At 45.8% G+C, this 26,326-nt stretch overlaps 1 protein-coding gene across 1 annotated transcript in view; it reads left to right on the top strand.

Moving 5' to 3' along the window:
• The first annotated feature begins 1,855 nt into the window (after nt 1-1,855).
• DUSP12 (dual specificity phosphatase 12) overlaps nt 1,856-26,326 on the top strand; it is a 184,590-nt gene continuing 160,119 nt past the window's right edge. The window contains exon 1 of the mRNA XM_029618166.1: nt 1,856-1,998. The gene's annotated coding sequence lies outside the window, so the exon portion shown is untranslated. The remainder of the gene's footprint in view (nt 1,999-26,326) is intronic.

Genomic DNA, 26,326 nt, shown 5'->3' with positions numbered 1-26,326 from the left:
GCCCCCACTCGACACCCCTAGAATCGGAAATATTGTCTTCCATTCTCTTGGGCCTAGTTCAAAGAGAGAAAGAGCGGGGATTAGTGGGGGGGGGGGGGGGGCTTCCTGGGCCACCTGGTCCATTGAATGAGGGCTCACCCCTGGGGATCTTCCTTTCCTCCCAGGTCTGGTACTAGCTCTTTTCTTAGGCTTACTAGCCGTCAGAGCCATGGAGAGGCCCCCTGCCCCCCACTGCACAGGAGGCACACAACAGTAGGGCATCCAGCTGTCAAAGCAAGATCACAGGCCTTACAGGGCTCTAAAACGGCCGTTTCAGCCAATCTCCGCTGTTTAAACTCTTCCCCTGAAGTCCCAGGGGAAAAAATAGCAGCGCCCCTCCCCCCCCCAGCTGAGGAGCAGGCAAAGTTCAGGGAAGCCCTGAAGCAGAGAACAAACCCTAAAGATAAACTTTTTTTTTTTTTTTAAATAGAAAACCAAGGAAACAAAAATCCCCACAAGGTACTTCCCTTTCTGAGGCACTGGGGGGGGGGGGCCTTCGGGATGTAGAGGGAGCCAGTCCCCTGGCTATCAACACCCTGGAATCCATGGGCTCTTACAGTCAGGGTACCCCGTTCGCCCGCTCCACCCAAGGGATGGCCCGCGATCTGAACATACCACAACTCATGCAGGAGCTGCAGGATGCACAACCACTATCTGCTGGAGACAGAGAAATACTGAGGAACTGCAGGTGGCACCCTTGGGATAAGGCAGTGCCTCAAAGTTTGTTCTCTGCCTCCATCTGCTGGTGGGAGTGCATAACCCACTGGTCTGATCTGGGTATATCCAGGAACACTTCCAGTTGTATTTTCAGGATATCCATAATGAATATGCATAAGATAAGCTTGCATATGCTAAATCTCCATGCTATACAAGCTCATTTCATGTCCTGTGGATCCCAACTGGCTGTGGGGTTCCCAGGACAGGTTTGGGAAGCCCTGCTGTACAGATAAACATGAGCAGAGCTGAACCTGGGGAAAAAAAGGTCATAGGATGAATCTGACCCAGTGAGACTCCTTCCCTCACCAGATGGTTAACAAGATGGGAAGGGGTAAAGAAAACCTCCCAGATATTAGGGAGCATGGGGGGGGGGGGGGGGGGGGGGAAGCAGTCCCCCTTTAAGGTCCTACATGATTTGATAGTCTCCATAGCTGCAACACTAGCTTTAACCTACCTGTAACATACTGCATCCCCTGCAGAATCAGGTCCTTTAGGCCCCAAGTTTATTTCTAGCCAACAGTTGAAGGGGGCTGGCAAGAAGAATGGCAACATCATGGGGCCGAAAACAGCCGCAAACCCTGGTGTTTGGGTACTTGCCAGGTACTTACAGTCTGGAGTGGCCACTGTTAGAATGCTGAGCTTGATGGACCCTTGGTCTGCCGCAGTATGGCAATTTCTCGAGGACCAGAGCTGGCCACCTCTGGCATATATCGTTCAACCTACAGGGCCCTGCCAGCAAGTAGAAAGCGTTTTATAGAGAAAAACTGTCCCCCATCTTCCCTTATGGGGAACCCCACAACATAAGCAGTCACCTACTTCTTTTTCCCCTTTATTTTTTTACAAATCTACTCTTACAGAGTACCCGGCAACAAAACACTGCCTCCTCCTACTCAAAGCCTCAACAACTGTTCTTTTAGCAAACGCTCTCCTCTCCCTCAAAGACAGCAGAAACCATCCCTCCCTTTAGTGTGTGACTCTTCTTTTTATTTCCCCTTGGGCCCATTCTCTCTCTCTGTTACTGCTAAGCAACTCCCAGCCTCTGCCTTTGTTTCCTTCCGGTGCCGTTTTATCGTAACACCAGCTCTTCTTGCCAATTTTCCACAGCTGCAGTTGAGCTGTGAGAGGTCCTCGGGCTCAAAGGGGAAAAAAAATCAAATAAACCTAAGCTGCTTGTGTTTATAGCCACGGAGGCAGCTGTACCAATATCCAGTCCCCTTAAAGGGACTGCAGGCTGCTACCAACGTGAGTATAAAACTTTTAACCTATTTCATGAATCCTTTGGAAGTAGCCTGCCTAGTTTCATTCTGGGGGCGGCGCTTTGGGCCCCGGTCAGTCCCATACCGGCTACCCGCTGTTTGCATTTCCTGTGTAAGCAGCGAACTCTGCTGTCCCGGAGTGAGGGAGAGTTCGTGATCGCTGCCTGGGCTGCAGCAGGGCTTACTGCTGCTCTGTGCAGTTCAGTTAGCGGTTGTGAGAGGGCTGATCCCTTTGAAAATGCAGCTTTCCTCTCAGGACTGTCATTCATTTTTTACGTAAGATTGGGCCAGTTCTTAACGCCCCGTATGACCATTCTCCTCCCCTGGCCTCTGCACTCCCCCTTCCTTTCTCTATCCAACGCCCCCAGCCTGCCCTCGCTCCCTTCTTACCGCCTTCCTTCAGGTCGCCGCGCGGTTCTCGGATAAGTTTGAGCCTCGTCGGCCGCGCTAATTTCTTGCAGGGGTGGCGGTGACATTCCTCTAAAGTTGCGTAATAGCCGTGCATATTTATACTTGGTCTCCTATTATAGACAAAGTCTTCATGTCTAGAGGATATACATTTCTTTTATGTTTCAGCCTATTTGCAAGTACCTTAAAATTGATTTTTATATCTTTTATAATAAGGACATACAACTGTATGAATCCGGGTCCATCAAATCTGCACCCTGTTTTGGTATCACCATGATTATGGCATTTTCTAAAATAGCCAGCATTTGACTGAAAGTAAACATTGCATTCCTCAGCTCTTTTCCCTGCAGCCATCTCTTCATCTGTCACATTCCCAATCTGTTACTTTCCACTGCTACTGTTCTGATTATCTTCAAACATGGTGTGATCACACCACTCCACAAAAAATTCTCATTAGACCCTAACTGCCCTGCTGACTATTGTCAGCAGGGCAGTTAGTTCTAAATATCAAAATCACAGAACATATGGAAAGACATGGTTTAATAGAACAAAGTCAGCATGGCTTTACCCAAGGCAAGTCTTGCCTCACAAATCTGCTTCACTTTTTTGAAGGAGTTAATAAACATGTAGATAAAGGTGAATCGGTAGATGTAGTATATTTGGATTTTCAGAAGGCGTTTGACAAAGTTCCTCATGAGAGGCTTCTAGGAAAAGTAAAAAGTCATGGGATAGGTGGCGATGTCCTTTTTGTGGATCACAAACTGGCTAAAAGATAGGAAACAAAGAGTAGTATTAAATGGACAATTTTCTCAGTGGAAGGGAGTGGGCAGTGGAGTGCCTCAGGGATCTGTATTGGGACCCTTACTTTTCAATCTATTAGATAAATGAGGCTTGACTGACGTACCGCAGAGAGCAGCTCTACTGCGCATGTGCGGGCGAACACGTCGGTCAGAGCAGAGCGTCAGCTCTTTGAAAACATGGCGGCGGCGAGGAGCGGTACCGGTGGCACTCGCGAGGGAGGGAGGGACCTCCCCCGGAGATCTTCTGTTTGTGCCATCCGAAGGGGTTGTGAATGAGCTGGGGGGGGGGGGGGGGGGGGAGGAAATGGACCGAAAAATCTTTTTTAATGTAGCCCGTTGTTACGGGCTTAACGGCTAGTATATTTATAAATGATCTGGAAAGAAATGTGACGAGTGAGATAATCAGATTTGCAGATGATACAAAATTGTTCAGAGTAGTTAAATCACAAGCAGATTGTGATAAATTGCAGGAAGACCTTGTGAGACTGGAAAATTGGGCATTCAAATGGCTGATGAAATTTAATGTGGATAAATGCAAGGTTATGCATATAGGGAAAAATAACCCATGTTATAGTTACACAATGTTATGTTCCATATTAAGAGCTACCACCCAAGAAAGAGATCTAGGCGTCATAGTGGATAACACATTGAAATCATTGGTTCAGTGTGCTGCGGCAGTCAAAAAAGCAAACAGAATGTTAGGAATTATTAGGAAGGGAATGGTTAATAAAACGGAAAATGTCATAATGCCTCTGTATCGCTCCAAGGTGAGACCGGACCTTGAATACTGTGTACAATTCTGGTCGCCGCCTCTCAAAAAAGATATAGTTGTGATGGAGAAGGTACAGAGAAGGGCTACCAAAATGATAAAGGGAATGGAACAGCTCTCTTATGAGGAAATACTAAAGAGGTTAGGACTTTTTAGCTTGGAGAAGAGACGGCTGAGGGGGGATATGATAGAGGTGTTTAAAATCATGAGAGGTCTAGAACGGGTTAATGTGAATCGGTTATTTACTCTTTTGGATAATAGAAAGACTAGGGGGCACTCCATGAAGTTAGCATATGGCTCATTTAAAATTAATCAGAGAAAGTTCTTTTTCACTGAATGCACAATTAAACTCTGGAATTTGTTACCAGAGGACGTGGTTAGTGCAGTTAATGTAGCTGGGTTTAAAAAAGGATTGGATAAGTTCTTGGAGGAGAAGTCCATTACCTGCTATTAATTAAGTTGACTTAGAAAATAGCCACTGCTATTACTAGCAACAGTAGCATGGAATAGATTTAGTTTTTGGGTACTTGCCAGGTTCTTATGACCTGGATTGGCCACTGTTGTAAACAGGATGCTGGGCTTGATGGACCCTTGGTCTGACCCAGTATGGCATGTTCTTATGTCCCATCTCCCTTTTGCATCCAAACCATTCAAATTACCTCCTCTGTCTTTATTTCATCCCAAACCATTCTCAATCTACTCCAGTCTGGCTTTTGCCCTCTACATTATACACAAATAGCCTTTAGAAAAGTCTCCAATGACCTGTTTAATGCTAAAATACAAGAATTTTACTCAATCCGTATCCTCCTTGATTAATTTGCTTCTTTTGACACTTATGATCACTTCCTGCTCCTTGATATTCTGTTCTTAAGTGGATTTCAGGACTGCGCCCTGTTTTGGTCCTCTTCTTACCTTTCCCATTGAACTTTTACAGTGTCTACTTGTGGATCTTCCTACACCATCCCACTATCAATTGGTGTGCCTCCAGGCTCTGTCTAGGTCCCTTTCTCTCTATATTTACATAAGATAGGGGGAGGTGGACTCGGAGCAAGCCTCCCGCGAGGCTTCGGAGGTGGTCCGTGAAAAATAAAAAAAAAATAAAAAAAACGTCACGGCGGCGACACGAAGCACAGAAATCTTTAAAAACAAAAAAGAAACCCGGTAAGCCTGCCCCGGAAGCCCAGTCGGCTCTCGCGACTCACAGAGCCCCTTAAAGGGCTCAGGCGGATCCAGGCTCACCCTTTTCTGCCCCACGCCGTCGTCCTGCGCTCCACCCTCGTCTCGGGTCGGCCCTCCCCGTGCGGTCGGCGTTGGCCCATCGGGGCCAGGGGAGGTGGACTCGGAGCAAGCCTCCCGCGAGGCTTCGGAGGTGGTCCGTGAAAAATTAAAAAAAAATAAAAAAACGTCACGGTGGTGACACGAAGCACAGAAATCTTTTAAAAACAAAAAAGAAACCCGGTAAGCCCGCCCCGGAAGACCTGTCGGCTCTCGCGACTCACAGAGCCCCTTAAAGGGCTCAGGTGGATCCAGGCGTCGCGCGCCTAAGGAGCGTAACAAAGGGGCCTGCCTCTTTGTGCGCCCCTTAGTGCGTACCAGATCATCGAAACAGAAGCCACCCACTCTAACCGACCAAGATTTCACCCGAACTTAACCTAAGCGAGACCTCAACAGCTCTCCACATACTCTCACCCAGTCACTCCAGCATTCATCCATCCAGCCTCTCCAGCATCCATCCAGCCTCTCCAGCATCCATCTATCCATCCATCCAGCCTCTCCAGCATCCATCCAGCACCCATCTAGTCTCTCCAGCATTCATCTAGCCTCTTCAGCATCCATCCATCCAGCCTCTCCAGCATCCATCCAGCACCCATCTAGTTTCTCCAGCATTCATCTAGCCTCTCCAGCATCCATCCATCCAGCCTCTCCAGCATCCATCTATCCATCCATCCAGCCTCTCCAGCATCCATCCATCCAGCACCAATCTAGTCTCTCCAGCATCCATCCATCCAGCCTCTCCAGCATCCATCCATCCAGCCTCTCCAGCATCCATCCATCCAACACCCATCTAGTCTCTCCAGCATTCATCCAGCCTCTCCAGCATCCATCCAGCACCCATCTAGTCTCTCCAGCATTCATCCAGCCTCTTCAGCATCCATCCATCCAGCCTCTCCAGCATCCATCCAGCATCCATCCATCCATCCAGCCTCTCCAGCATCCATCCAGCCTCTCCAGCATCCATCCAGCACCCATCTAGTCTCTCCAGCATTCATCCAGCCTCTTCAGCATCCATCCATCCAGCCTCTTCAGCATCCACCCAACATCCATCCAGCCTTTCCAGCACCCACCTAGTCTCTCCAGCATTCATCCAGCCTCTTCAGCATCCAGCCTCTCCAGCACCCATCTAGTTTCTCCAGCATTCATCCAGCCTCTCCAGCATCCATTCATCCAGCCTCTCCAGCATCCATCCATCCAGCCTCTCCATCCATCTATCCATCCATCCAGCCTCTCCAGCATCCATCCATCCAGCCTCTCCAGCATCCATCCATCCAGCACCAATCTAGTCTCTCCAGCATCCATCCAGCCTCTCCAGCATCCATCCATCCATCCAGCCTCTCCAGCATCCATCCATCCAACACCCATCTAGTCTCTCCAGCATTCATCCAGCCTCTCCAGCATTCATCCATCCAGCCTCTCCAGCATCCATCCAGCACCCATCCAGCCTCTCCAGCATCCATCCAGCACCCATCTAGTCTCTCCAGCATTCATCCAGCCTCTTCAGCATCCATCCATCCAGCCTCTCCAGCATCCATCCAGCATCCATCCATCCATCCAGCCTCTCCAGCATCCATCCAGCACCCATCTAGTCTCTCCAGCCTCTTCAGCATCCATCCATCCAGCCTCTTCAGCATCCACCCAACATCCATCCAGCCTTTCCAGCACCCACCTAGTCTCTCCAGCATTCATCCAGCCTCTCCAGCATCCATCCAGCACCCATCTAGCCTCTCCAGCATTCATCCAACCTCTCCAGCAACCCTGTGCATCCCTGTCCAGCCAGACGAGCTTCTACCACCCTCCTCCAACTCTCCTCGCCACACCATCCTCTCCTTACCATCCGAGTAGGTAACATGCAAACCTACCCCATTCCTATCATCTATCATCGCCACTCACACTTCTCCAAACTTTCACAACGGACCTTGAATCAGTCAACGAGATCACTCATCCCAATCATGCTCTCACCCTTGACCCAACTACTAGGACTCACGATATTCTCTCTAACCCTCTTCAACGCTCAGTCCCTCACAAAGAAAACGCACATTCTTCACGATTACCTGCTCGACTCCAATCCAGATGTATGCGCTATCACGGAAACCTGGTTAAAAAGCACCGACACCGCACTGATAAACCAGTTACCTATTCACCTTTATGACATCTTCTCAATTACCAGACCCAAAAAAAGAGGGGGTGGTCTGCTTCTAGCAACCAAGAAAGAGCTGAATCTTAGACAGCAACCTGTCAAGACCTCCTCCAAAAAACTAGAACTCGGATTGTTCAAATCTAAACATATTCAAATTCTCCTTGTTTACGCTCCACCGGGATCACTAGACTCTGATGCCTCACCCCTTATAGAAACCATTGCTAAATACATTAACATGGACTCACCGGCCATGATTCTGGGGGACTTCAATCTACATGTTGACGCCTCCCCGATCTCCCCCAACTGCGAAACCTTCTTATCCACACTCCAGGCAATGGGCTTTGAACAAATCGTCAACAAACCCACCCATATAGCTGGACACACACTAGACCTCATCTTCCTAAACTCACACTTATCATACACTAACACTCCAGACTGCACCCCAGTCCCTTGGTCCGACCATTCACTCATATTAGCTACTCTCACGACCTGAGGAAACCCCTCTCAACCACAACCTCACTCCACCATCCATCTCAGAAGAAAATGTACCTCCGATCTTCTCAGTGAACATCTTTCCAAGGAACTCCCCAATCTAGACACCTCCAACCCCAACTCAGCCCTTCTATTCTGGCGCAATATCACGGAGTCTATAGCCAACAAACTTTGCCCCAAAGAGACGAAAACCATCAATTGGACCCAAAAAAGGAAGCAACCTTGGTTCTCACTGGAACTTAAACGAATGAAGCAAGACCTCCGACACAAGGAAGGCTCTTGGAGGAAGTCCCCCAACTCTACAACTCTGTCCGATTACAAACGAAACATGCATCTCTATAGGATCTCTCTTCTACAAGCAAAAAAAGACTACTACGCCAGCAGAATCCATGATATACAGTATGACGCTAGGGCCCTGTTTTCCTATGTATCTCAACTCACTAAACCCTCTGCCCCTACCATTCCTGACGATCAGGCTCAATCCAAAGCCAATGAACTCGCACTCTTCTTTCAGGATAAAATTGCAAACACGCTAGCGCTTCTCCCTACCAACCCAACACCACCAGCTCTAAACTTCACCACCACATGCTCCCCCAGAGCTACCCTAGATTCCTTCGAGCCCACCACCCCTCTGGAGACAGAATCAACACTGAAGAAGCTGAAACCATCCAGCCACCCGATAGACCACATCCCAACGAAACTTCTGCTCCTTATCCCAGGCACCATCTCCAGATCTCTGGCCGACATCATTAACTGCTCCCTAGCCCAAGGAATATACCTGGATGACCTTAAAACAGCTTCTATTAAACCTCTCTTGAAGAAACCCAACCTGGACACTAATGAGCTCTCCAACTTCCGACCCATATCCAACCTCCTGCTGCTAGCAAAACTCACCGAGAAGGTGGTGAACACACAGCTTTCGGACTACCTGGAGGAACACAAAATCCTATACCCCTCCCAGTATGACTTCCGCAAGTCTTCCAGTACCGAAACCCTCCTCATCTCACTAACAGACCACATCCTCATGGGCCTGGATAAAGGGATTTCATTCCTGCTAGTTCTCTTAGACATCTCCGCGGCGTTTGACACCGTGAACCATAGCATCCTCCTCAATCGTCTCTCAGACATTGGATTATCTGGATATGCCTTTCAATGGTTCAGCTCATTACTCAATAATAGAAGCTCCAAGATCACTATCAATAACAAAGAATCTCCTAACTTCAAATCTACTCTAGGTGTTCCCCAAGGCTCCTCTCTATCCCCCACCCTCTTCAATATCTACCTACTGCCTCTTTGCCAGCTTTTCACAAACCTTAACCTAATCCACTACTTATATGCTGACGATGTTCAGATCCTGATCCCAATAAAAGAATCCCTTCCAAAAATGCTCTCCTTCTGGGAGAACTGCCTTAAGTCCATCAACCAGTTACTCACCAGCCTGAACCTGGTCCTCAATGCAGCCAAAACAGAAATCCTCCTCATCTCCACCGACCATTCTTCCAACCATGATCAGACAACCTCTATTCCTCAGACCACTCAAGTTAGAGATTTAGGAGTCACCATTGATAACCATTTGAACCTAAAAAAATTTATCAACAATATTACGAAGGATTGTTTCTTCAAGCTCCAAGTCATGAAAAGACTCAAACCCCTCCTCCATCTCCAGGACTTCAGAACTGTCCTTCAGTCAACAATATTCTCCAAAACTGACTACTGTAACACTCTCCTCTTAGGACTCCCGATCTCTGCCACTAGACCACTACAGATGCTCCAGAACTCAGCAGCCAGGATATTAACCAACACCAACCGGAGAACTCATATCACTCCTATACTTAGAAACCTACACTGGCTACCTATTAAATACAGAATTTTGCACAAAGCACTCACCATTATCCACAAATCCATACACAACCAACTACCTTTAGACCTTCAGTTCCCACTCAAACTATACACATCTGCAAGACCCATCAGAGCGGCACACAAAGGAACCCTTCAAGTTCCCCCAACTAAATCCTCTCGTCTAACCTCCACGAAAGAACGGGCATTCTCCACAGCTGGCCCCATCATCTGGAATAACCTGCCGTCTGATCTAAGACTGGAACCCTGCCTGATTACCTTCCGAAAAAAACTCAAGACTTGGCTTTTCATCCAAGCCTTCCCATAAGCCAAACATTACAACAGTTCTTTCGTTTAGCCCAATAGACTAAATGACCGACCCAGCCACTATATATTCATAAGTTCTTATGCTCCAGTTTTTTCTGTCCTTTATTTCCTGGCTACTCTAGCCACCATGTTCTTTCTCCCTGTTATTTGTAACTGCGCTTCGGCCTTCCTGTTATATGGTTTTGTTCAGTTAACCCCTAAGTTCAATGTAAACCGGCCTGATATGAAGCTTGTCATGAAGTTCAGTATAGAAAAATGTTAAATAAATAAATAAACCATACTGGGTCAGACTGAGGGTCCATCAAGCCAAGTATCCTGTGTCCAACAGTGGCCAATGCAAGTCACAAGTACCTGGCAAGTACCCAAACATTAAATGAATAGATCCCAAGCTACTAATCCTTATTGATTAATAGCAGTCTCCCTGTACGTACCTGGATCAGTCCAGACTGCTGGATTTTGTCTCCCTTCCAGCAGATGGAGACAGAAAAACTTGAAGAGCACCCCTTCTTAACCTGGTATGCCACCTGCATCTCTTCAGTATTTCTCTGTCTCCAGCAGATGGAGGAGGTGCAAAACCTGTGGTCTTGAACTACTTTCAAATTTCCAAAAAAAAAAAGACAAAGACTAAGAGAAATCAAGCAGGGCAACAAGACGTGAACATTCCTCCCAGGGGGTTGGCAGGTCCTGGTGGGACCAGCTCCCCTAGTATCAGGTCAGGTAGAGCAGAGGTTGGATACCCCACGAGACTCCCCAGTCTAGTCAGGTGCCAGGGGTGATTACTGGTGGTAGGCCCCTTCCCCTCCCCCAGCCCGGATCTGGAGCAGCCTGTATGCATTGCTAGTAATCTTTTATTTTTTTACTCTTTGAGCTTACAAAAAAAAAATGTTTATTCTCCGGCTCTGTTTAGCTATGCAGCAGTGCTCGACTCCTTACGATCCGAGGTGGTGCTGGTGGCTGCGACTGTCTGTCTGGTCTCGGGAGTTCCTTCTCCAAGTTTGCTTTCATGGCGACGCTGTACCCGCACGCTCCTTCAGCGTCCATGCTGTGCTCTGCGTGCTGTTTGGCCTGCAGGGAGGCCATGTCGTGGCTCTCCCATGTGGGTCTGGGCACTTATCTCCCTGGGAGTGTAGGATCTTCGGGTTGCTGCGTCGGGGTCAGCAGCAAAGTCCGCGATGCGGGCAAGTGACCCGCTCTGCAAGAGGCACAGGCAGACCTGTTCCTGCTGAGTGTGGGAACGGTGACCATTTTGAAAACTTTATCGGCAGCGCAAGCTGAGGTGGCTGGGGGAGGGAATCTCCCGGCGGATCTCTCCCCTGCTCATTCGAGCTCTGAGGGCCCTCAGGACTCTCTGCCCAACCTTTTTGATGTCGATCCTGATCCCCTGGAGGGGGGTATGGGAGGCCCAGCTGTTTTTACTCTGGACTTTGAGCTGTTAATGCACAAAGCTTAACTAGCTAGCCAGTTGCAGCAAAGTGGTGGGTCACCACACGGGGGGGGGGTCAGAGGGGCCTCCCAGGAAAGTACCCATGTGGCTGGAGCCACAGGGATCTCTCAGGGTCTGAACGATTCGATGCCCCTCACTCCAGGGAGACTTGAGCCTTACTCAGTCAGGGTGCCTCGGACCTTGGTGGTCAGCCTGCCCCTTCCTCAGTCCCTCCGCCCTTCTCAGGGGGCGATCCGGACGAGGAGCCGGAAAAGGCTTCACACCTGGAGGGAGATGACCCGAATGTTGTTTCCCTGGTCCAGAGGGAAGAGTTGGATCCTCTCATTCTGCAAGTCCTAACAGAGTTAGGAATTGCGCTCCCTTCGGAGGTCTTGGCACAGGATTCAGTAGATCCGGTCCTTGCTGGTTTGTGAGGTCCAGCCAAAACTTTCCCATTCCATCATATGGTTCAGCAGTTAATGGTCCGGGAGTGGAATACTCTGGAGTTGGGCCTGAGAGTGTTTAGGGCTATGGACAAACTTTATCCTTTGCCCGAGGAGACCATAGAGCTTTTGAAAGTTCCAAAGGTAGATGCCTCAGTGTTGGCCATCACAAAACAAACCACTATTCCAGTGGTAGGTGCGGTGGCCCTTAAAGATCTCCAGGACAGGAAGCTCTAGGTGCATCTCAAGCGGATATTCAAAGTCTCAGCCCTTTGCATTTGGGCTGCCATTTGTAGCAGTGTCATGCTTCGGGCGAGCCTGAGGTGGGTACAGCTTTTGCTGACTACCAGGCACCTACTGCTTCAGGACTCAGCGCAGGCAGAGAGTGCTTGGAGGCGGCGGTAGCGTATGGTGGGGATGCCTTATATGACTTCCTTCATACCTCCTCCAGGATGATGGTCTCTGCACTCTGAGCGAGGAGGCTCTTATGGTTACTCAACTGGTCGGCTTAGCGCTCTCCCTTTCAAAGGCAAATTCCTTTTTGGTGAAGACTTGGAGCAGTCGATTAAGTCTCCAGGGGACAAAGTCCATAAGCTTCCAGAGGACAAACCTAATGCATCTAAAGGCTTTCTTCCGACCTGCTCTCGTTTCCAGGGGCAGAGACGCTTCTGACAGAGCAGAGCCCCTTCTCCGGGCCAGCGACGAAGCCTCAGGGAGGTCTCAATCCTGGCCTCATTCCTTTCGAGGCCATAGAGTGACTCGAGAAGGTGTCGGCCATGGCTTTTTGGAGCCCAAGTTTTCCCAATGAGATGCGGCGGGCCCATTCCTCCATTCCAGTCCCTGTTTTTTGAGGAATGGGCCAAGATAACGTCTGACCAGTGGGTTCTAAGCATCAAAGAACACGGCTACATGTTAGAATTTGCTCGGGCTCTCTGGATCCTGTTTTACCTCTCCATGCAGATCCCCTTTGAAAAGGCAGATTGTTTGGCAGACCCTCCACAGGCTAGAGGGCCTCGGCACCATCATTCACATTCCACAGGGAGAGTGGAAGATGGGCATTATTCCATGTACTTCATGGTACTGAAGAAGGAAGGCTCTTACTGCCCTGGACCTGAAAAAAGTGAACAAGGCCCTCAAAGTGCACATTTTTGGATGGAGACCCTGCGCTCGGTCATTGTGGCGGTCTGCAGTGGGGAGTTCTTGGCTTCCCTGAATTTGACAGAAGCTTACTTGCATATTGGGATTCACAAGGATAACCAGAAGTTTCTTCGATTCATGATCCTTGGAATGCATTTCCAGTTCAGTGCGGCTACTGCTCCTCGCACTTTCACCAAGGTGATGGTGGTGGTGGTGGCTCTTTGACTGGATGGAGTACAGGTTCACTTTACCTGGAAGATTGGTTCATTTGGGCAAAGTCGAAAGAATTCTGTGAGATTGCAGTCAGCAAAGTCTTTCACCTTCTGCAGTCCCTCGGATGGGTCGTCAATCAGGCCAAGAGCCATCTTGTTCCTTCTCAGGTCTTGGACTTCCTGGGAGCGTGGTTTGACACCTGAGTGGGGAAGGTCTTCCTTCAGGAGGAGTGGATTACCAAGCTAATGCAACAAGTTTGACATCGCTTGGCGGCTCCTCTACCTAAGGTCTGGGATTATTTGCAGATCCTAGGCTCGATGGCGTCCACTTTGGAATTGGTCCCATGGGCGTTTGCTCATATGAGGCCTTTACAGACAGCTTTACTCTCCCATTGGAATCCGATGTCTGGAAGAATTTCCAGATACCTTTACCGCTCACAGTCCGCCAGGGCCAGTCTTGCTTGGTGGCTTGCCTCAGATCACTTGAGGTGCGGGGTGGACCTCGAGGTGCCTCAATGGGTGATAGTGACCACGGATGGCAGTCTCTCCGATTGGGGAGCAGTGTGCCAGTCTCATTTGGTCCAGGGCTAGTGGTCAATCACTTGGAAATGAGAGCGGTACATCTGGCATTACAGAATTTTCTGCCTCTCATGTGCAACCGGGCAGTGGGAGTCTTGTCCGACAATGCAACGATGATAGCTTACATCAACAGTCAAGGAGGAACCAAGAGTCGTTCGGTAGCCTTGCAAGCGGAGCAGCTGATGACCTGGGTGGAACAGTATCTAGCCTTGCTAGCGGCATCACACATTACGGGGACGGACAATGTGCAAGCGGACTTTCTGAGTTGGCAGAGGCTAAACCCCAGAGAGTGGGAACTCTCGAACGAGGCGATGACCCTCATCTCTCACAGATAGTGTCTCCTCCATCTGGATTTGATGGCGACTCAAAGGAATGTGTTGCGTCCATCGGTCTCAGATGGCTTTGATCCTTGTGCCTCACCTTTTTCTCTGCTCTCCCCGCTATCCTTGGGAAGATGGCTGCCGCCGCATCCTCCGGCGTCCCTGGAACAGTTATGGCAAAGCCTCAAACCATGTTTCTCCTAGGGGCCTCCTAGGATGCACGTGTGTGCACCACTCACGTTTTTATCCATGTCATGGCGGGAACCTCTGGGGCGTCCCCCTCGAGTGACGTCACGCCATCCGGGTACTTAGCCTACGCTTGTTTGCTAGCTTGTTGAGTTAGCAAGGACTCTGGTTGTAAGGATTGGACTCGTCCGGTCTAAGCTACTCTGCTGCTTCCGTGCTGCCACTGGCAGCTCTCTCTGCCCTTTGGGGTATTCTCTAACCTGGGTACCCGCTCCTCGGGGGCCCTCTGCTTTCTTTCAGGTGCCTTACTAGGATCAGGGACTCGCTCCTCGAGGGCCTGCTCTCCCTGCCTCTGTGCCTGTTTCCATCTACTTCTGCCTGGTGGAATCAACCTTACAGCTACCATCTAGTGAGTAATCTAATTCTCAGTCTGTCTCATCTACAGCTCTGCCATGCTGGGAAACCTACACCTGGATATCCCTATACCATCTTGGGGAGACGGGTTCCCTCTGCCGAGGGTCCCTGGACTGCTACCTCTGGATCAACTCACTACTGCCACCTCTGGTGGTATACATCAGCTGTACAATAAAAGATAAAACTCTGTATTTGTGCATCCTGAGTCTAGCCTAGTACTGTGGCTCCCCACGGGGCTCCTCCCCATGGGCGTGGTCATCTCCTACAGTACCCAAGAATCCACTCAATCACCTCGAAACCATAACAGATTGCTAACTCCATGGATTCGGCTCAGCTCACCGCATTGCAGGCCATTCCAGGTCTGGCCCAGCGAATCTCCGAACAGTAGAATGCGCTGGAGAATTTGACTGCTACATTTAACCAGCTGCACGCACAGATGAATTCACCAACCACCACAGGTAAAGAAGTCACACCGCCAGAAGTGACGGTCAAGACCATTGTACCTCTATCTGCTCCAACTCGTTTCTCAGGGGAAGTTTGGAGATGTAGGGGATTTATCAACCAATGTTGCATGCACTTTTCTCTGTAACCTAATCATTTTCCTACAGCCTATGCCAAGACCACCTACATCTTGTCTTATCTGGACGGAAGAGCATTGGCTTGGGCCCCTTCGCTGAGGGAGCGCAATGATCCTATTCTGCATGATCTTGCCGGGTTCCTTGAATTGTTCAGATCGGTTTTTGATGACCCTGCAAGGCATGCTACTGCAGTATCTTCTTTGGTTCACCTGAAGCAAGGTAGTAAACCTTTATCAGACTTCGCCATAGAATTCAAGACATTGGCGTCTGAATTACATTGGGACCCAAAATGCCTGAGGACCTTCTTCTTTGAGGGATTGAACTCTCGTTTGAAAGACTAGCTGGCAGCTCGGGAGATGCCTGAGACCTTGGCTGAACTGGTGAAGTTGGCAACAAGGATTGATCGCTGACTTCTTGACAAGGTTCAAGAGACCAAGACTCCCAGAAGACCCCTTCCGGGTGAAACTCGAGTTAAGACTACACCCAGGCCTATGCAATTAGGCCGCAGTCACCTGACGTCAAAAGAGAGAAGAACGCGGAAGAGGTTGGGCCTATGTATGTATTGTGGACAAGCTGGCCATGCTGTACAAACATGCCCTATATGTCTGGGAAACTGGCAGACCTAAGTCCTGCGGGAGGACTCTTCTTAGGTCTAACTGCACCCTCGCTTCCACTCTCTCTTCCTGTATCCTTGATCTGCGGACCCTTAGAATACCAGATTCTTGCCTTAGTTGACTCAGGGGCAGGAGGCAACTTTATTTTGAAACGATTAGTGGAGCACTTGCGGATCCCCACCACCGCCATGACGACTCCACTACTTCTATCTTCAATTCACGGGGAGCCCTTGCCGGATGAAGTAACCCAGCTCACCGAACCCGTGAGTGTACGGACCGGTGCTCTCCATTCAGAGACCATCTCCTCCTTTGTCCTAGAGAAGGCCATGCACCTATAGTATTGGGGTTACCATGGCTGCAGCAGCATATACTTCATTTCATTTGGGCCACTCTGGAACTTTCACGTTGGGGTCCAGATTGCCAATGTAAATGTCTGATGGAGGTCTCTCCTATACCCTGCATGCTAACTATCCCATTGATGCCTGGGTTGCCGCCTCAGTATGCATCTTTTCAAGATGTATTTTCCAAAGAAGCCACAGACATACTCCCTCCACACAGATCCTACGACTGCGCCATCAATTTGAAGCCTAACACTGAACCACCCAAAGGCAGAGTTTACCCTCTCTCTATGGTAAAAAATAAAACTATTTCTAAACACATACAGGAGAACCTTCAGAAAGGCTTCATAAGATCCTCCAAGTCTTCTGTCGGCGCAGGCTTCTTCTTTGCGTCTATGCATTGACTACAGAGGTCTAAATGAGATTACTGTGAAAGACCGGTATCCCTTACCACTCATCTTGGAGCTATTTGATAGACTACAGGGAGCCAAGATATTCTCCAAGCTTGACCTCAAGGGAGCCTACAATCTAGTTCGCATTCGCGCTGGCAATGAATGGAAGACAGCCTTCAATACCCGGGATGGGCACTTTGAATATCTAGTGATGCCCTTTGGCTTGTGCAACACCCCAGCTGTCTTCCAAACCAAGATGAACGATATTCTGCGTGATCTACTCTTATATTTTCCCAGGACATGAACACTCATCTGGAAGATGTCAAAAGAGTACTGCTAAGACTCCACGAGAACCGTCTATACGCCAAGTTGTCAAAATGTGAGTTCCACAAGGAATCCGTGCCTTTCTTTGGGTACATTGTTTCCAACCAAGGTTTCCAGATGGACCCACAGAAGCTGGAGAGCATTCAGAAATGGACACAACCCACAGGTCTAAAGGCTCTTAGATGATTTCTGGGATTTACCAGCTACTACAGCTTTTAAATGTAAACTAATCCCAATAATACCGCCACCTAACCATGAAATTGCCATCTTCAGCACTAACAATATATAAATATGCCTTATATACTGCCCTCCCAGTTTACTAGAGCTAAATATGTCACCACTAATCGAGTTTAAGAACATAAGAACATAAGAAAATGCCATACTGGGTCAGACCAAGGGTCCATCAAGCCCAGCATCCTGTTTCCAACAGTGGCCAATCCAGGCCATAAGAACCTGGCAAGTACCCAAAAACTAAGTCTATTCCATGTTACCATTGCTAATGGCAGTGGCTATTCTCTAAGTGAACTTAATAGCAGGTAATGGACTTCTCCTCCAAGAACTTATCCAATCCTTTTTTAAACACAGCTATACTAACTGCACGAACCACATTCTCTGGCAACAAATTCCAGAGTTTAATTGTGCGTTGAGTAAAAAAGAACTTTCTCCGATTAGTTTTAAATGTGCCCCATGCTAACTTCATGGAGTGTCCCCTAGTCTTTCTACTATCCGAAATTGTAAATAACCGATTCACATCTACCCGTTCTAGACCTCTCATGATTTTAAACACCTCTATCATATCCCCCCTCAGTCGTCTCTTCTCCAAGCTGAAAAGTCCTAACCTCTTTAGTCTTTCCTCATAGGGGAGTTGTTCCATTCCCCTTATCATTTTGGTAGCCCTTCTCTGTACCTTCTCCATCGCAATTATATCTTTTTTGAGATGCGGCGACCAGAATTGTACACAGTATTCAAGGTGCGGTCTCACCATGGAGCGATACAGAGGCATTATGACATTTTCCGTTTTATTCATCATTCCTTCTCTAATAATTCCCAACATTCTGTTTGCTTTTTTGACTGCCGCAGCACACTGAACCGACGATTTCAATGTGTTATCCACTATGACACCTAGATCTCTTTCTTGGGTTGTAGCACCTAATATGGAACCCAACATCGTGTAATTATAGCATGGGTTATTTTTCCCTATATGCATCACCTTGCACTTATCCACATTAAATTTCATCTGCCATTTGGATGCCCAATTTTCCAGTCTCACAAGGTCTTCCTGCAATTTATCATAATCTGTTTGTGATTTAACTACTCTGAACAATTTTGTGTCATCTGCAAATTTGATTATCTCACTCGTCGTATTTCTTTCCAGATCATTTATAAATATATTGAACAGTAAGGGTCCCAATACAGATCCCTGAGGCACTCCACTGTCCACTCCCTTCCACTGAGAAAATTGCCCATTTAATCCTACTCTCTGTTTCCTGTCTTTTAGCCAGTTTGCAATCCACGAAAGGACATCGCCACCTATCCCATGACTTTTTACTTTTCCTAGAAGCCCCTCATGAGGAACTTTGTCAAACGCCTTCTGAAAATCCAAGTATACTATATCTACCGGTTCACCTTTATCCACATGTTTATTAACTCTTTCAAAAAAGTGAAGCAGATTTGTGAGGCAAGACTTGCCCTGGGTAAAGCCATGCTGACTTTGTTCCATTAAACCATGTCTTTCTATATGTTCTGTGATTTTGATGTTTAGAACACTTTTCACTATTTTTCCTGGCACTGAAGTCAGGCTAACCGGTCTGTAGTTTCCCGGATCGCCCCTGGAGCCCTTTTTAAATATTGGGGTTACATTTGCTATCCTCCAGTCTTCAGGTACAATGGATGATTTTAATGATAAGTTACAAATTTTTACTAATAGGTCTGAAATTTCATTTTTTAGTTCCTTCAAAACTCTGGGGTGTATACCATCCGGTCCAGGTGATTTACTACTCTTCAGTTTGTCAATCAGGCCTACCACATCTTCTAGGTTCACCGTGATTTGATTCAGTCCATCTGAATCATTACCCATGAAAACCTTCTCCATTACGGGTACCTCCCCAACATCCTCTTCAGTAAACACCGAAGCAAAGAAATCATTTAATCTTTCCACGATGGCCTTATCTTCTCTAAGTGCCCCTTTAACCCCTCGATCATCTAACGGTCCAACTGACTCCCTCACAGGCTTTCTGCTTCGGATATATTTTAAAAAGTTTTTACTGTGAGTTTTTGCCTCTACAGCCAACTTCTTTTCAAATTCTCTCTTAGCCTGTCTTATCAATGTTTTACATTTAACTTGTCAATGTTTATGCTTTATCCTATTTTCTTCTGTTGGATCCTTCTTCCAATTTTTGAATGAAGATCTTTTGGCTAAAATAGCTTCTTTCACCTCCCCTTTTAACCATGCCGGTAATCGTTTTGCCTTCTTTCCACCTTTCTTAATGTGTGGAATACATCTGGACTGTGCTTCTAGAATGGTATTTTTTAACAATGACCACGCCTCTTGGACATTTTTTACTTTTGTAGCTGCTCCTTTCAGTTTTTTTCTAACAATTTTTCTCATTTTATCAAAGTTTCCCTTTTGAAAGTTTAGCACGAGAGCCTTGGATTTGCACACTGTTCCTTTTCCAGTCATTAAATCAAATTTGATCATATTATGATCACTATTGCCAAGCGGCCCCACCACCATTACCTCTCTCACCAAGTCCTGTGCTCCACTGAGAATTAGATCTAAAATTGCTCCCTCTCTCGTCGGTTCCTGAACCAATTGCTCCATAAAGCTATCATTTATTCCATCCAGGAACGTTCTCTCTCTAGCGTGACCCGATGATACATTTACCCAGTCTATATTGGGGTAATTGAAGTCTCCCATTATTACTGCACTACCAATTTGGTTAGCTTCCCTAATTTCTCTTAGCATTTCACTGTCCATCTCACCATCTTGACCAGGTGGACGGTAGTATACCCCTATCACTGTAGTCTTCCCTGATACACAAGGGATTTCTACCCATAAAGATTCAATTTTGTATTTAGTCTCATGCAGGATGTTTATCCTGTTGGACTCTATGCCATCCCGGACATAAAGCGCCACACCTCCTCCCGACTGCTCCTCTCTGTCATTGCGATATAATTTGTACCCCGGTATAGCACTGTCCCATTGGTTATCCTCTTTCCACCATGTCTCTGAGATGCCAATTAAGTCTATGTCATCATTTACTGCTATACATTCTAATTCTCCCATCTTACTTCTTAGACTTCTGGCATTAGCATACAAACATTTCAAAGTTTGTTTTTTGTTTGTATTTTTATTCTGCTTTTTAATTGACAGGGATAAGTTAGAATTTTTTAGCTCAGGTGAGTTTTTAGTTACAGGCACTTGGACTACTTTTCTAATTATTGGAACCTCACTGTCGGGATGCCCTAATTCTAATGCATCATTAGTATCCTTTAAAGATACATCTCTCCGAACCATGCGCTGCTGAGCGACTGTCGGCTTTCCCCTTTGTTCTAGTTTAAAAGCTGCTCTATCTCCTTTTTAAAGGTTTCTGACAACACATCTAAACACCTCTAAACCTACCATAGTGTTAGGTGACTTTAATCTACACATGGATATCCAACCCCTTTCTAACACATGCCAGACACTAATGGATGCCATGACAGCACTAGGGTTTTCACTAATAACCGATAAACCAACACACAGAGCCGGACACTCACTTGATCTAACATTCATAAATAGCAACTATCTAGAACACTTAGCAACAAGCTACACACAAAATCCTTGGTCTGACCACCTCCTTATTCAGTCCAATATTAACATTCTCAATCCTCAGACCATACAAACTCATAATCCCATAGAATTTAAATATCGACCACCCTATAACAACGATGAACTAAAGGACAAATTAGAAGAAGAACTAAAAGACATAACACTTAATGATTGTAACTCAGCTACAGAACTCTGGTTAGACTCAACTAAAAAAATAGCCGATGACATAAACCCCATCAAAACAATGACTATCAAAGAAACAAAACAAAATAACCACTGGCATAATGCAAAAATAAAAGATGCAAAAAGAAAGCTCAGAAAATTTGAAAAAAACTGGAGAAAACACAAAACTGAAAACCTAACCAAATTCAGGAAACATCTAGCTTTCTACAAACAACTGATCCTTAATACTAAAAAAGAATACTATTCCAATAAAATAGAAAAGTTTGTCAATAACCCAAGAACTTTATTCTCCATAGTAACGAATCTCACAAATGACAAACAAGAATCACCTCAAAGTCTTCCTGAATCAAAATGCAATGAATTAGCTAAATTTTTTAGTGACAAAATGTTAAACCTAAGAAACAAACTCCCAAAAAACAGCAAACAAGCAATCGTAATGCAAAAAAGAGATGTTAACATATGGTCCTCATTTATAGAAATATCAGAACAAGAAGTTGAATCGATGATAAAAAATATAAACCCTGCTCCACACAAAATCGATACAATACCAACAACTGAGAAAAAAGATTACCAATGTAGTAACCCCAACACTAACTAATATCATAAACCTATCCCTAACTGAAGGATTAATGCCAGATACACTAAAAGGGGCAATCATTAAGCCAATCATCAAAAAGAAAAACAGTGACCCATTAATCCTCATTAACTACCGCCCAGTCTCAAACCTCCCATTATTAGCTAAATTAATAGAGAAAACAGTACAGAAACAGCTAGCTGAACACCTAGACAATAATAACATACTGTACCCTTCACAACACGGCTTCCGAAAACACTACAGCACTGAGACATTACTTCTCTCACTAACAGACAACATACTAAGAGGTTTTGATAACAGTAAACATTACATCCTTATAATGCTCGACTTATCTGCAGCCTTTGATACAGTAAACCACAAAATACTACTAAAAAGACTTGAAGAAATTGGATTATGTGACAAAACAATAAACTGGTTCAGATCCTACCTAAACAACAGGTTCTTTCAAGTCCAGATAAAAAACACATTATCAGAAAAATTTAAACTTGAAACAGGAGTACCTCAGGGTTCAGTGCTGTCTGCTACCCTCTTTAACATATATATGCTACCCTTATGTCATCTGCTGGCAGGCCTAGGGATAATACATTACATTTATGCAGATGACATTCAATTAATTCTACCAATAGACAACACAATTGAAAAAACATTAAGTCTAGCTAACATGTACCTAGACATAATTAAACAACTACTAAACCAGATAGAACTGGTTATCAACATTGACAAAACTGAATTCCTTCACCTTGAGAGAAAACATACTAAAGTCATTCAAACACCAATAACCCTAAGAAATAACCAAAACTGAGCTAGCCGAAAAAGTAAGGAATCTGGGAGTAATAATGGACCCAGAAATCAACCTGAAGCAACACATATCTATAAAAGTAAGAGAAGGCTACGCAAAACTTATGGTCCTCAGAAGATTGAAACCATTACTCACACCTGCCCACTTCAGAACAGTATTGCAAACACTTATCTTTTCTAGCACTGACTACTGCAACGCACTCTTACTAGGACTCCCAAGCACATCGATAAGACCACTCCAGATACTTCAAAATACTGCAGCCAGAATACTAACGGGAAAAAAGAGGAGGGACCATATAACCGAAACTCTAGCAGACTTACATTGGTTACCCATCGAATACAGGATAAAATACAAAGCCTTATGCACCATACACAAACTAATATATGATAAAGAAGCAGACTGGCTAAACACAGCCTTACGAGTACACGTTCCACAAAGAAACCTCCGCTCAGCAAACAAAGCACTACTAACAATCCCTTCAGTAAAGTCAGCAAAATTAACCCAAGTGAGAGAAAGGGCTTTATCTTTGGCTGGGCCCATACTATGGAACACGATGCCCCCCGAACTCAGATTACAGAATAATCTCAAAACTTTTAAGAAAAATCTAAAAACATGGCTCTTTAAAAAAGCCTTCACTAAAGAGTGTGGAGGGTAAAGAACGAAAGTACAGGGTAATGCAGATGAGAATGAATTTACTCAATCCTACATTTAAGAAGTAATATTTCAAAGCGATAGTAACTCAATAATATACCTGGACTTGACCAACATTACTCAAATAATGATTTTATTTATGAAATTGTAACCGAACTTTATTGGCACCTGTTAGAATGTAAGATATCCTACATTTACTTACCTTAGTCTATATGCCTATTTGTAAACCGTTGCGATGGTATATAACTTAGCGACGGTATAGAAAAGTTTTTATATAAATAAATAAAAAAAATACAGAACATTCATCAAGAACTATTCCTCACTAACTGATCCACTTACAGCAATGACTAAGAAAGGTGCAAACGTCGCCAATTGGTCTATGGAGGCAGTAACAGCATTCCAGAAACTGAAAGACGCCTTCTCGAGCAAGCCATGCCTCCAACATCTGGATCCAACCAGGCCCTTCATCATTGAGGTCGATGCCTCAGACGTAGGCGTAGGGGCTGTGCTAAGCCAGGCCGGTGACTCTAAGACCTTACACCCATGTTCATTTTTCTCCCGTTGCGTCTCGCCAGCGGAGAAGAACTACGGCATAGGGGATAAAGATCTCCTGGCAATAAAAATGGCATTCGAGGAGTGGTGCCCCTGGCTTGAAGGTGCACAACATCAGATCACAGTTTTTGCAGATCATAAAAATCTGGAGTACCTCCGCCATGCACTGCGCCTAAACCATAGGCAGGCGAGATAGTCCCTGTTCTTTAACAGATTTGATTTTGTGCTGAAATACTGCCCTGGAGATAAGAACATCAGAGCAGATGCCCTATCTTGCTCATTTCTCTCTGAGGACGTACCTGATGAACCCCAACATATAATTGATCCGAAAAGAATTATCTTGTCAACTAGTCACCCAGTACCTGCGGGTAAGACCGTTGTACCCAGGAACCTAAGGAAAAAGCTGTTAGCATGGACTCACGATTCTAAACTGGCAGGGCACCCTGGTCAACGCAGAACTCTAGCAAAACTACAGAAGTACTACTGGTGGCCCACCATGAAGGAAAGCTACGTTGCTTCTTGTTCCAATTGTGCCAGACAGGAACCACCGCCTAGTCATCCTTGGGGCCTTCTCTAACCCTTGCCAGTGCCAGATGAGCCCTGGACACACATCGCTACAGACTTTGTGGTAGACTTACCACTTTCAGGAGGTAACACCACCTTCTGGGTAACAGTGGATCGTTTCTCGAAGATGGCTCACTTTGTGGCTCTCCCTGGCTTGCCCTCAGCCATGGAGCTTGCAAAGCTTTTCATCACTCACATCTTTCACCTACATGGCATGCCAAAGCATATCATTTCTGACAGAGGAACCCAGTTCACAGCTAAGTTCTGGAAAGCACTGTGCAAGAAGTTTGATATCTCTCTCGACTTCACCTCTGCATGCCATCCACAGTCTAACGGGCACTCAAGCAGTTCATTCGTGCCTTTGTGGGTACTCGTCAAAATGACTGGGCTGAACTGTTGCCCTGGGCTGAATTCGCCATGAACTCTCATCCAGCAACATCAACTGGATCAACACCGTTTGAAGTGGTCTACAGACGACTACCATTACCACCCTTACCACTTCCACTTTCAGTGTCATCCCTGGCAGCTCAATCTACTGCCAAAGATATCCAACAACTATGGACTAAAACCAAAGAGATGCTCCGTAGAGCAGGACAATGAGCAAAGAAAAGTGCCTTTTAAATTACTGGGACCTCAGAGAGGGAGATCGCGATCCCTAGCCACGCCCACCAACCCGACTTCACCAGCGCCGCAGCGCTAAGACAGCAACACCTCCAGGCGTCGCACGCCGTGCGTTGCACCCTAAAGGGGCACAACAAAGGGGCTCTCCCCTTTGTGCGCCCCTTCGTGCAATCCGCAGTGCCAGCAGTACATAATCTCCAGATATTCTCCGCACGTTAAGAAGAATGGCAAACCATCAACCCTCCACAATCTTCAAGGACAACAGAATCGGACCAAACACTGACAACAACTGGAATGAAAGAGGTACGAAATCTAAAACAAAACTTAAATATCAACACACAACAATTACTCACAACAACAACAACACATCTCTCTGTAACTATCTAACACTTTCTTTCCTACTCTTTAATGGCCAGTCAATAATAAAAAAAAATATCAATCATCAACGACCTTCTCCAAGATGAAAAACCAGACTTTATAGCCATCACAGAAACATGGGCAAAAATAATCAATAATAATCAACCAAATCAACAACTCTACCTATAGAACTTTCTCTTTACCCAGACCTAAAAAGAAAGGCGGAGGCCTAATGCTCATCACCAAAAAAAACCTTCAGGTGAAACTAATTCCAACAAGCAATTGCTCTCCACTGGAAATTGCACTATTTGATTCTCCACACTTACAAATTTGCCTAGTATACTGCCCCCCCCCCCCATACTCTCGAAAAAAAACCTGCTCACCACTTATTACATTTTTCCTGACCAAATTATCTATTAACAAACCCATAATTATTCTTAGTGACTTCAACTTACACATTGATTCTACCCCCTACTCGCCTGCCTGCTCCTCAATCATTGATGCACTATCATCACTGGGTCTCAATCAAATTATCAATGGCCCTACGCACAAAGCAGGTCATACACTTAGACCTAATCATCAATACCAATTTTTGGTCTAACCACCAAACGAAGATATAAAAAATACCATGGTCAGACCACTCTATCATCCACACAAATCTATTTTCAAATTATAAATGCACCACAAGAAAAAACACAATCAAATCCTTCTCCTATCATCCACCTTTCTGCATTGAAACTCTTCAAGCAAATCTTCAAACTGAACTAACAAATATAGATCTATCAAACACAGAAAACGCAACATCTTCCTGGATCACCATAACGAAAACAATAGCAGATAAGATAAATCCCATAATAACAAAAATTATAAAAGAACCAAAAAATCTGAATCTCTGGTACAACAAAAACATCAGAGCAGCCAAAAGGAAACTCTGAAAAATAGAGAAATTATGGAGAAAAAACAAAACAACCACACTACTAAATGCATACAGAACACAACTAGCCGAATACAAAAAACTCATCCATAAAACAAAAAAAGACTTCTACACCAAAAAATAACCAAATACCAACAAAACCCTAAGATGCTCTTCAACATAGGCTTTTTACTAACAAAATCATCCTATGATGATCAATCACTTTCAACACCAAAGATCAATAGCAGACTTCTTTAATGA

This window comes from Rhinatrema bivittatum, chromosome 10 (genome assembly GCF_901001135.1).
Source record: "Rhinatrema bivittatum chromosome 10, aRhiBiv1.1, whole genome shotgun sequence".
Classification (NCBI taxonomy): Eukaryota; Metazoa; Chordata; class Amphibia; order Gymnophiona; family Rhinatrematidae; genus Rhinatrema; species Rhinatrema bivittatum.
This window is presented reverse-complemented; position numbering and strand designations above follow the sequence as displayed.